The sequence below is a fragment of the Sorex araneus genome, chromosome 6, assembly GCF_027595985.1.
Source record: "Sorex araneus isolate mSorAra2 chromosome 6, mSorAra2.pri, whole genome shotgun sequence".
NCBI lineage: Eukaryota > Metazoa > Chordata > Mammalia > Eulipotyphla > Soricidae > Sorex > Sorex araneus.
Genome location: NC_073307.1, coordinates 84936226 through 84949191, shown reverse-complemented (window position 1 = coordinate 84949191; position 12966 = coordinate 84936226). Strand labels below are relative to the sequence as shown.

The 12966-nt window shown below is 56.5% G+C and overlaps 1 protein-coding gene across 1 annotated transcript in view; it reads left to right on the top strand.

Annotated features, from left to right (window-relative positions):
• TSPAN11 (tetraspanin 11) overlaps window positions 1–12966 on the top strand; it is a 68304-nt gene that overhangs the window by 29088 nt on the left and 26250 nt on the right. The window lies entirely within an intron of this gene.

Genomic DNA, 12966 nt, shown 5'->3' with positions numbered 1-12966 from the left:
CTGGGTTAGTGGTTGGTTTGAGTTTGGGGGCCATGCCTGCGGGTTTACTCCTGGCTCCGTGCAGGGATCCCTCCTGGCAGGGCTGTGCAATGCTGGGGATTGAAACTGGGTCCGCTGAATGCAAGCACCCATTATGTTAAACTATCTCTCTAGCCCTGTGGGTTCATTTAAAAAATATATTTATTGCGGCACTGTTTACAATAGCCAGAATCTGGAAAAAACCCAAGTACCCGAGAACAGATGGCTGGTTAAAGAAACTTTGGTACATCTATACAATGGAATACTATGCAGCTGTTAGAAAGGATGAAGTCATGACCTTTGCATATAAGGGGATCAACATGGAAAGTATCATGCTAAGTGAATTGAGTCAGAAAGAGAGGGACAGACATAGAAAGATTGCACTCATCTGTGGAATATAAAATAACAGAGTAGGAGACTAACACCCAAGAATAGCAGTATATACAATGGAATACTATGCAGCTGTTAGAAAAAATGAGGTCATGACATTTGCATATAAGTGGATCAACATGGAAAGTATCATGCTAAGTGAAATGAGTCAGAAAGAGAGAGACAGACATAGAAAGATTGCACTCATCTGTGGAATATAGAATAATAGACTATAAGACGAACACCCAAGAATAGTAGAAATAAGTACCAGGAGGTTGTCACTATGGCTTGGAGGCTGTTCTCTCATTCTGGGCAACTTAGAGAAGGGAACAGCAAGTAAAATGTGGTTGTTGGTCATGTGGGGGAAAGATGATGCGGGCCAAATATAGACTAGAGACTGAACACAATGGCCACTCAACACCTTTATTGCAAACCACAACACCTAATCAGAGAGAGAGAACAAAAGGGAATACCCTGCCATAGTGGCAGTGTGGGGTGGGGGGAGACGGGACTGGGGAGGGGGGGAGGGATGTTGGGTTTACTGGTGGTGGAGAATGGGCACTGGTGAAGGGATGGGTTATCAAACTTTGTAAGGGAGAAACATGAGCACAAAAATGTATAAATCTGTAACTGTACCCTCACGTTGACTCACTAATTAAAAATAAACTATTAATTAAAAAAATAGCAGTATATAATACAAGGAGGTTGGCTCCATGGCTTGGAAGCTGGCCTCACATGCTGGGGGAAGGCAGCCGGATAGAGTAGGAACACCTAGTAAAATGTGGTTGGGGACCCCTCGGAAGAAGAGAGAAGAGTGCTGAAAGTAGACTAGAGTCTGAACATGAAGGCCACTCAATACCTCTATGACAAACCACAACACCCAAAAGGAGAGAGAACAAAATGGAATGCCCTGCCACAGAGGTGGGGTGGGGGGATGGGACAGGATTGGAGGGTGGGAGGAATACTGGGATCATTGGTGGTAGAGAATGGACACTAGTGGAGGGAAGGGTTCTCGAACATTGTATGAGGGAAACACAAGCATGAAGTTGGGTAAATTTGTAACTGTACCCTCATGGTGACTCACTTATTAAAAATTTAATAAAGAAAAAATATATGTTTATTATTTTTTAAAATTTGGACGCTGTTATTTACAAGGCTTTGAATAAAGGAGTTTGGGCATGCAGTGTCCAAATCCAAACTCACTAGCAGTGTCCGTGTATCTCCACCAGTGAGCCAACGTTCCCTCTCGTCATCCCACCTTCTTGGAAAACTCATAAAAATTTTGGTTGCTACGGACTAGAGCGCTAGCACAGCGGGTAGGGCGTTTGCCTTGCATGCGGCCAACCCGGGTTTGATTCCCAGCATCCCCTATGGTCCCCTGAGCACTGCCAGGAGTAATTCCTGAGTGCATGAGCCAGGAGGAGCCCCTGAGCATCGCCGGGTGTGACCCAAAAAGAAAAAGGAAAAAAAAATTGGTTGCTAAGGTTTGGGTCACAGGCTTACACTAGTGTTAAATAGTAGAGGGCCTAGGAGAGTGTTTGGGGTATTCTCAGGGGTTACTCCCGGCTCTGCACTCAGGAATTATTCCTAGCTGTACTCAGACCATATGGGATGCCGGGGATCGAACCCAGGGTGGCTGCATACAAGGAATGCTCCTAGTCCACTGTACTATCTTCTCGGCCTGCTTATGGTTTTGATGTACATAGAACTACCTCAGCTCTCAGCCTCCAAAATGCTCAAAACTCTTTGAGCATGACCTAAGGTCATGGCCAGTAAAGCATCTCATCTCCCTTTGACCCGGCGATCAGGGGTTCCTCCTGGCTCTGCACTCAGGAATTACTCCTGACGGTGCTCGGGGGACCCTACAGGATGCTGGGAGCCGAACCCAGGTCGGCCGCATGCAAGGCAAATGCCCTCCCTGCTGTGCTATTGCTCCAGCCCCCCTTTTGTATTTTTCTGCATACTTTCACTGTCACTGTCATCCCATTGCTCATCGATTTGCTCGAGCGGGCACCAGTAACGTCTCCATTGCGAGACTTGTTGTGATTGTTGTTGGCATATCGAATATGCCACAGGTAGCTTGCCAGGCTCTGCCGTGCAGGCGTGATACTCTCAGTAATTTGCCGGGCTCTTCGAGAGAAGCGGAGGAATCGAACACGGGTCAGCTGCATGAAAGGCGAACGCCCTACCCCTGTGCTATCGCTCCAGCCCCTGCATACTTTAATTTTACTTATTTCTTTCCTGGTTTGGGGGCCACACCCAGCAGTGCTCAGGGCTTACTCCTGTCTCTGTGCTCAGTGCTCAGGATTCACTCCCGGCGGTGCTTGGGGACCCAGATGGAGCGGGGGTGGTCGGGGCTCAAACCTGGGCGGGCAGGCGTGCCCCACTGTCCTCTCTCTCCGGCCCTTATCCTGATTTGCAGTCAAGTCCCTGAGAGTTCCCGGGATGGGGTTTCGTGCCTCCAAGCCCACACCCTGTTCCCGGAGTGCCCGCCTGCCCCGGACAGCCTGGTGACTGTCCCCGAGGCCCGTCATCACTTCATCACTGAGGCATTTGCTCTGTCCTTCTGAGAAGGCCGCCAGCTGGGAGGCCCCCGGCAACTCCGGGCCCGAGGGGAGCCCCTGAAAACCCGCTTTGTCCGGCCGCCACGCCCCGGGGCTGCCTTGCCGGGCTGACTGGGGGATCCTTGCCTGGGCCAACTCGGTCCTGAATAGGGTTTGTGTGGGGACACGATCTCCGTCGCCCCGCCCCTGCCCGTGCCCCTCCGTCTGTGCCGCTATGGAGCACGTTGAGGGGTCGCCGAGTCCAGCAGCAGCCACCCTGGGAGGAGAGGGACCACCCCCCATTCCCGCCGGCCCTGCTGGCCCCCGAATACCCCGCTCAGCTCCACAAGGTGAGTGTCCCGAGAAATCCGCCCATCCTGGGCGTCAGAGGGTGGCGCCACCCTGCCTGGACCCCCCCCCCCAAACCTCTAGAGTCCAAACTGCCAGGTGGCCAGCAGCAACCCGGGGATTCACCCGCTGGCCAGAAACTTCTGGCACTCAAGACACCCGCTTGCCTGGAGCCAGGGGGAGACGGTGCCGTGGGCGGGGGCTGTGCATGCAGGAGACCCCAGCCCAAGCCCCCGGCACCTCTAGGTTCCCCATGCCCCACTAGGAGTGACCCCCCCCATTACTAAGTTGGCTGCTGCTGCCCCTCCCCGGAAAAGGAGGGTGAGGAACCCTCTGGGTCACTCTGTGCTCTGATACCCCGCGAGACCCCCCAGACTCAGACCAGCCAGAATGATAGGACAGCGGGGAGGGCGTTTGCCTTGTACGCGGCCGACCTGGGTTCGATCCCCTGCATCCCCATGTGGTCCCCCGAGCACCGCCAGGAGTAATTCCTGAGTGCAGAGCCAGGAGTAACCTCTGCGCATCGCCGGGTGTGGCTCCTCCCCTCCCCCCCCACAAAAGAGAAGTTCTCCAAAGAACCCAGAGCACTTGCACTCACCAGGTGATCGTGGCACGTGTCAGTGGGCCCTGAGGTCAGGCAGAGCAGGTGGGGGGACATCCCCCTTTCCCCCAGTGGGACCCCACTGAGCAGGGCCGTTTGGCGAGGCAGCCGGGAGCTGGTACCGCAGGCTCTGGGCATGGGGGGCAGAAGCCCAGAAGAGGGTCGGGATAGACTCGTCTCAGCCGATGTGGGTATCTGGACACACTCACTGTGCTTGCCCAAGACCCCCATGGCAAGTACCGACCCCCCTGGGGTGTCCCTGTTCCCCCCACTGCTGTGCTCCCCTTGGCTCAGACGCCAACTCCCCAGACTCTGAACAGAAATAACGCTGATATCAAAAGGCTTGTTTCCCAGAAAGTAGCTCAGGGCAAGGGCCTCTCCTTCAGGATGACGGGATGGGCAGGGCCAGAGTGATGGCACAGCGGGGAGGGCATTTGATTCCCAGCATCCCGTATGGTCCCCGAGCACCACCAGGTGTGATTCCTGAGTGCAGAGCCAGGAGTAAGCCCCGAGCATCGCTGGTGTGACCCAAAAAGCCAGGTAGCACTGTCATCCCGTTGCTCATCGATTTGCTCAGGCGGGCACCAGTCACGTCTCCATGGTGAGACTTGTTGTGACTGTTGTTGGCATATCGAATACGCCACGGGGAGCTTGCCAGGCTCTGCCGTGTGGACAGGATACTCTCGGTAGCTTGCCGGGCTCTCCAAGAGGGACGGAGGAATCGAACCTGGGTTGGCTGCGTGCAAGGCAGACGCCCTACCCGCTGTGCTGTCATTCTATAGTATGACCCATAAAGAAAAAAAAAATCCCGGAGTGATGGGGTGGGGGTGGGGCACAGGTTTTGCGTGCAGGAGGTCTGTCGTCACTCCCCTCACGGCACGGTCCCGTGAGCACCCCCCAAGCACTGCCAGGGGGGTATCCCAGAAATCTAAAGGTCATCTGCTCTCCTGTGTCCCTCCCAGCACCTGGCCGAGGTGTAGGGGACGGTGGGTTCAAGGCCGGCTGCAGCTTGGGACCACACACATGCCTAGGGGACATCGCGCCTCTAGGGACCCGAGAAGTTGATGTCGTTGCTCAGGTGACAGAAATCAAGAACAAGTTTGGCAGGGGTGTTCCCCAGCCCCTGGCTGGCCCTGGTCTGTCCGGCAGGGGGGAGGGGGGAAAGGAGCCAGAGAACAGGGAGTGGCACCACGCCCCCTGCTGGAAAGATGTGAGTGGCGCTGGTCGGGCTGCCCAACACCCCACACTGTCTTTTGTGGGTGACTGCACACTGTCTCCACCCCTGGGTGCCTGGGGGACCCCTAGCCACTGCCCTGGCAAAGGGGGGCTCTTTGGGTGTCCTCCAGCGTGTGGCCACCCTCTGTCCCCAGAAACCCCTTGAAGGCTCCCCGGAGCTGGTCACTGGTCCCTCTCCTGGTTTTTCCTCGGAGATGTCCTTGTAGTTTTGTTTTTGTTTTTTTGTTGTTGTTTGTTTGTTGGGTGTACTCTTTTAAGAAAGTCTGCAGCAGTCTTTCAGCATTGGGTGCTGGCGAGTCACTTTGTGTTCATGGAAACACCTCGAGGTGTGAGCTGACCTCGATGCATCCGAGTGTTAAAAGAAGTTAAACAGAGCAGAGGAGCAGTTTGTGGGTGGCCGCTCAGGGTCCCACTTCAAAAAAAAAGGGGGGGCTGGAGTGACAGCACAGCGGGGAGGGTGTTTGCCTTGCACGCTGTTGACCCAGGTTCGATTCCCAGCATCCCATAGGGTCCCCCGAGCACCGCCAGGAGTAATTCCTGAGTGCAGAGCCAGGAGGAACCCCTGAGCATCGCTGGGTGTGACCCAAATATAAAAAAAAAATTAAATCTGGAGGGATTTCTGCCCAACGCCGCTGGGTTCCGAGACTCGTCCGTGTGTCCCTAAGATCACGGCCGTTAAGCAGCTGAATCAGTAGCCAGAGGGGCCATTCGTGGGCGGCGACTCGGGTCTCGCTGGGGCGGGGGGGGGGGGGGACGAGGGCCACTGGCCCTTCTTTTCATACCTTTGGTTGGGCGGGTGGGTGGGTGGTTTGGAGGCCACACCGGGTGGTGTTCGGGGTTTCCCCCTGGCTCTGAGCTCAGGGGTCTCGCCTGGCGGGCCCGGGGGCCCCTCTGTGGCGCTGCTGACGGAACCTGGCGTGGCTTCCTGCAGAGCCCCCGCTGTGCTGTTGGGCCGCTCGCCGTGGCTCCTGCCCGCCGTGGCTCCTGCCCGCCGTGGCTCCTGCTCGCCCGGCCAGGGCTTGTTTCCCCGCAGGCGGAAGCACCTTCACTTGGGGAGGGGCTAAGTGCTCCTTCACTTGGGGAGGGGCTAAGTGCTCCTTCACTTGGGGAGGGGCTAAGTGCTCCCTCCGGCCCTGGCCCCGGAGACCTGCTTCCAGCCACGCCTGTCGGCTCCACGCCCCGTTCCCTTCAGCTCCCTAACAGCCCACCCCACATCCCCGATGGAGGCTCCTGGCCCTTGCTGCCTCCTTCAGCCTCTTCTCCCTGACGCCCCGGGCCCCGCCGCCAAGGCAGCCCTTCCCTGGCTTGCCAGGGGCTCTCTGAGGTGCAGAGTACGACTAGCCAAGCGCCTCCTTCTGTTTGCCTGTTGGGGGGGGGGCACGGCTGGCGATGCCCAGGGCTCACTCCCACCTCTGCGTTTAGGAATCACAGCTGGTGGGCTCAGGGCACCCGAGGCGGTGCGGGGAACCCAACTTGGGTCAGCCGTGTGCAAGGCAAGCCCCGACCCGCTGTGCTCCGGCTCCAGCCACGGCCAAGTGCTTCCTTGCGAGGGTTTGCCAGGGCTCCCACGTCGCCTGCGTGACGGGAATCCAGGTTTCCCGGCGTGGCGGCTCCCGGCCAACTTACCCAGCCGCACGCGGCAGCGTCCCCTCCGTCACGCTGCAGCCCAGGTGATCCCCGGAGAATCCTGCCAGGTTTCAACATGTGGGTGCCAGTCCTAGAGTCTGTATTCAGCAAGCTACATATGAGTGCGAGCCACCGGCGGTACACACCAGTGTCGACATACTTTAAGGAAAAAAAAAAAAGAAAGCAGAGTTAAATATCAGGGCAAAGTTAGCTGTGGGGAATAAGCTCTCCACGAGCATCCCTTTAAAATAGCAGCCAGGGACTGGAGCGATAGCACAGCGGGGAGGGCGTTTGCTTTGTACGCGGCCGACCCGGGTTCGATTCCCAGCACCCCATATGGTCCTCTGAGCACCAGCAGCAGTGATTCCTGAGTGCAGAGCCAGGAGGAACCCCTGTGCATCGCCAGGTGTGACCCGTAAAGCAAAATAAAATAAAATAAAATAAAACAGCAGCCAATTTGTTGTTTTCTCATATAAACTGAGTCTGGTGGTGAACAGCCTAAGAACGTATGACATTCTCCAAGACCCAGGCCTTCTTCTTTTTTTTTTTCTTTTTGGGTCACACCTGGCAATGCACACGGGTTACTGCTAGTTCTGCACTCAGGAATTACTCCTGGCAGTCCTCAGGGGACCATATGGCATGCTGGGAATTGAACCCGGGTCGGCCACATGCAAGGCAACCACCCTCCCCGCTGTACTATCGCTCCAGCCCCCGACCCAAGCCCTCTTAAATGATGGTTCTGCCCCTTCCAACCCATGGTACCTGCTCATGGCTCAAAATAGCTGCTTGTACTCCAGCCATTACATCAACATTCACAACAATGGGAAGAAATAAGGCAGACAAGAGAAATGCACACACACATACATACACACACACACACACACACACACGGCTTCTCACTTTCTGAGTGTTTCTGTGTATTATAGGTGAAGAATAGCATTTATTAATAGGAATGTAAAGAGAATTGATCCACCAACAGAATATATACCAAATTTATATGCTCTTCATAAAATAGCTGCAAAATGTATGAAACAGAAAATGTTTATCAAAGGACAAACAAATCATGGTCTGCGATGTATCTTCTTCAGTGAAAAAGAGAACAGGACAAGCAGACACGAAATCAATGAGAGTAGAGGTGTACAAACAGCAGTTTCAGCCTGTGTGACCTCATCAGCACGAAGACTTCTGCACTCTCAGTGGCAAGTTTCTTTTCCAGCTTGACCGGGAGGCTGGCCCAAAGGGCGAGTGTGCATGCTTTGTTTGCAGGAGGCCTGGGGTTTACTGGGGGCTGGGGGGCTCCCCGATGGATGCTCAGGGTTTACTCCTGGCTCTGTGCTCAGGGATCCCTCCCGGCAGGTTCAGTGTGTCATGTGCAATGCCGTGGGCCAAACCAGCATCAAACCATACAGAAGGCGAGCGCCTTGACCCTGTATTTTCTCAGTCGCAGGGAGGCCCCGGCTTAACGCCTGCCCCACCTGGGGCCATATTTAGTCCCCAAATTTGTGGCACGTGAGACTTGGTGTGTCAGAGTTTGACATGTGGCTCAGTGGTAGAGCATTTACTTTGCATGCATAAAACCCGAGTCTAAGCCTTAGCACCACACACTCACACACATACACACACACACACACACATATACACATGCACGCACACATACACATGCACGCACACACACACACACTGACACACACATACACATGCGCACACACAAATGCACACGCACATACAAACTCACACAAACACATGCATGCATGCAAACACACTCACATACACACATGCACACAGACACACACATGCACACACACATACACGCACATACATGCATGCACACACAAACACACACGCACACACAAATGCACACGTACATACAAACTCACAAACACAAAAAACACACACTCACATACACACATGCACACACACACACAAGGCTATCTCTGTAATATGTGGGCAGGGAACTTGCCTTGCGTACGGCCGACCAAGCTCCAACCAACCCCCGGCATCCCACCTGGTCCCCCGCGTCAGCCAGGAGGGACCCCGAGTGCAGAGGCAGGCGCTGGCCCTGAGCGTCCCCCAGGCTGCTGTGAGAGCCGCTCGGCCGCCCCCTGTCGGGCCCAGCCCTGCCCCCCCTCCCCCCGCAGCAAGAGCGGTTGGAGGTGGACAGCCTGATGGCCACGTGCCCAGCTGAAGCTGAGGGGCTCGTCCCCGCACAGAAGCGGGTGTCCGGGAGCCTCCTCACCCCCATACCTTGGGACACCAGCACAGTAGCCGAGGGATCCAGCCGAGCCAGAAGCCACCTGCTGTCACCCTGTCACTCTGCCACTCTGGACAGGGTCGTGAGACCACCTTTAAGCCTAAGTTTCCGGACCTTGCGAACATGGGGCTAATCCTGCTCCCTTGAGATGCTGGAAAGACAGGAGAGAGATGCCAGCACCGTCTCATGCCCAGCACGCACGAAGGGCTGACTCCTAGAAAGGACTCAGTCAATGTTAGCTGCACAGAGAGGTTAAGTAACTTGCCCAGGGTCATACAGCAATGAACGGCAAGGCTCATGTTCCTATCTGGTTCCAGGTCGGCACTAACACTCCCTGGGGACCTTGGCCACCTTCAGCAGAGAACCCCACATAAGGCAGGGGGGCTGTGGGGGGAGGGGCTGAACAGAGCGTACAGGAAACGAATGAAATCACTTAACCTATGAGTTTTTAAAATTTATTTTTATGGGTGGTGCCTCCCAAACAGTGCTCAGGAGGCCTGGGGACCCTCCACTGAGTCCTTTTTTCTTTTTATTTGACTTGCATGAGTTACAAAGTTGTTCATGACTGGGTTTCAGTCACACAATGTTCCCACACCCCTCCCGTCCGTCCCCAGGGCACAGTTCCCACCCTCGATGCCCCCAGTTTCCCTCCTGCCACCCTCCTCTGAGCCTGCCTCTATGGCAGGCGTCTCTCTCTCTCTGTCTCTCTCTGTCTCTCTCTCTGTCTCTCTCTGTCTCTCTGTCTCTGTCTCTCTCTGTCTCTGTCTCTCTCTGTGTCTCTCTCTGTGTCTCTCTCTGTCTCTCTCTCACTGTCTCTCTCTTGCCCTCTCTGTCTCTGTCTCTCTGTCTCTGTCTCTGTCTCTCTCTCCTCTTTCAGGCTCCGGCCCCTAGGCACCTCCTTTCCAAACCCCGTGTCATCCCCTTGCTCTCTGCGAAAGGCCGAGCTGGGTGTGCAAATGTCTCTTCACCTGGGCCTCTGGGCCCTTTACTCCTCTGTCCCTCGTGGCTAAAGTGTTAGCAGTAGAAATTATACTCCTTTTGTTTTGGTTTCGTTTTTGCTTTTTGGGTCACACCCGGTGATGCTCAGGGGTTCCTCCTGGCTCTGCACTCGGGAACGACTCCTGGCGGTGCTCGGGGGACCCTATGGGATGCTGGGAATTGGACCCGGGTCAGCCGCGTGCAAGGCAAACACCCTCCCCGCTGTGCTATCGCTCCAGCCCTGAAATTATACTCCTTTGGGGTCCATCCTATCTTTTGCCAAACTCCCTTTATTTATTTATTTTTTGTGGGGAGTGGGGGGGGGTGGGGGCGGTCCTCGGGTCGTCCCTGGCCGTGCTCAGGGCTCTGTGCCTCAGGGTCACTCTTGGTGGGTTCCGGGGACAGTGGGAGCTGCCTGGATCAAGCCTGGGTTGGCCTCGTGAAGGCAAACTCCCGACCTGCTTATTGCGGTTCCAGACCCCTGAACTTCTTTTTTTTTTTTTTTTTAATTATTTTTCTTTTGAGGATGTTCATCCCATTGGTTTGCTGGGCTGGAGGCCCCATGGTTTGGGCCCAGTGAGCCCATCGGGGAGGGAGGGAGTAGAAGGGAGAGGGGTGCGGATAGGGTCCTGGGAGCCCAACACGTCTACGCCAGGGGTGGCGGTCGCTGGATGACCACTTCCTCCCTCCTGATCCCACCAGACCATCCAGAACTGCTCCTCCTCCCTCCTCCCTCCCTCCTTCCCTCCCTCTCCTCTCATTTCTCTCCTCTCTTTCTCTCTCTCTCCTCTCCTCTCCCTCCCTCCATCTCTCTCTTCCTCCCTCCTCTTTCTCCTCTCTCTCCTCTCTCCTCTCTTCCTCTCTTCCCCTTTCTCCTCTCTCCTCTTTCTCCTTTCTCTCTTCTCTCTCTCCTCTCTCTCCTCGCTCCCTCCTCTTTCCTTTCTCTCCTCTCTCTCTCCCTTTCCCTCTCTCCTCTCTCCTCTCTTTCTCCTTTCTCTCCTCTCTCTGTCCTCCCCCCTCTCTCTCCTCCTCTCTCTCTCCCTCTCTTCCTTTCTCTCTCTCCCTCTCTTTCTCTCTCTCTCCTCTCTCTCTTCTCTCTCTCTCCCTCTCTCTCCCTCTCTTCCTTTCTCTCTCTCGCCCTCTCTTCCTCTCCCTCTCTCCTCTCTTTCTGTCTCCTCTCTCTCTCTCCTCTCTCTCTCTCTCTGTCTCTCCCTCTCCCTCTCTCTCAGGCTGCCTTCCCTCCCCTGTGGTGTATTTCCACCTCCCTTTGCCTCTCAGGCCAAATTGGAGAAAAATGGGGTTTGTCTTCATTTTTTTTTTAACAAGAAGACTTAAATTGCCTCTTCAAGGCCTGCGAATAGAAACCCCACACCAGACAGCCGCCCTTTCTCTCTCTCCTGGCTTCCTCGCTGGCTGCCTCACCAGCTCCTGAGCTTGAAATAAAAAGGCAGAGCTGGGGCCAAGGGAGTTACTGGGAGGGGGAGGGGGGCGCGGGGCGGCATGGGCGAGAGAGGGGTGCCGGGGGGGGGGCACTGAGGGGCCATGCAGGGGAGGGGCGGAGGAGAAGGACCTAGAAACAGGCCAGCCAGCACACAGTGACCAAAGGCCCTGGAGTGAAAGAGGGAGCAGACTCTCAGCAGCTGGGGGGGGGTCTCCGGAGACCGGGACCCTTGCGCAGAGGAGCCGGAGTCCGGGCTTCGGTCCAGGGTTCATCAAGCGTCTCCCAACCTGGTTGACGGCTTCCCGAGGCTCCTCTGTCCTGTCCCTCTGCCCCCCCCCTAATTTATGCAGTTCCCACCAGTGACCTCCGTGGAATTTCCTGGGGGCCCGCAGGGGGGGCGGTCCTTTGACCCACAGTGGAGAAACTGTGCTCTGGAGGCTGGAAAGATGGCATGGGGGTAAGGTGTTGGCCTGCTACACGGCCGACCGGCATTCCATCCCCGGCACCCACCCTAGGGTCCTCTGAGCCCCCCGAGCACTGAGTCAGGAGTCAGCTCTGAGCACTGCCGGGTGTAGCCCAACACAAACAAACAGCCAAGCATGGGGCGGGGGAGAGATGCCGCTCGAGCCTGTCGTGGGCTCAGTGAGGAGCGAGCAGGGTCCCGGGGGCGCAGCCCCCGCCACCCCGAGCCCCCAAGTCGGTGGGGGCGGGAGTCCTGGGTTCTGATCCGCACGTGCCCTGTGCTCAGGGGCTGCCCCCAGCAGGACCCGGACTCTCTCCCGGGGGGGGTCCACACTGCCACGTCCTCCTTCCCACCGCGCTCCGTGAGGTCGGGGGGCTTCCCGGGTGTGTCCCGACCCGATGGCCCCGTCCCCACCGCCGTGACTCGCACCCTGACGCCCCCCAAGCCCCTCAGCCTGTCCTGCTCCACCTTCCTTGGACAGCTGAGGTGTCTGACACGGCGGGGGGGGGGCAGCCTGGCCTCGCCAGCGAGGCCCTGGGCGATGCAGGGGTGCTCTGAGCGGGGCTCCCACCCCTGTGTGTGCAGAGGCTCCTGGGAGAGCACATGGGGGGGGGGTGCAGGAGAGAGAGGAGAGGGGGAGAGAAAAGGAGACAGAGAGGGAGAAAAAGAGAGAAACAGGGAGAGAGAGAGAGGAGAGAGGACTGAGGGGGGAGACTGGGAGAGGGGGAGAGAGAATAGACGAGTGAGGGGAGAGAGGGAGGAAGAGAGAAAGAAAGGAAGAGAGGTTGGAAACAGGGAGAGGGAGAGAGGGAGAGAGGGAGGGGAGAGGGAGAGAGGGAGAGAGAGGGGGAGGGAGAGGGAGGGAGAGAGGAGGGGGGAGGGAGGGGGAGGAAGGGGAGAGGGAGAGGGAGGGGAAAGGGAGGGGGAGAGGGGCAGGTCAGCTTGGGCTCTGCCCCTGATGGTGTGTGTGCGTGTATGCAAGTGTACATGTGAGCAAGAGAGAGAAGGGCAAGTTTGTGCCCTGCACCCTTCATTGCTGTAATTCATGCATGCACACACACATGCACACATACATGCATGTGCCCATGCGTG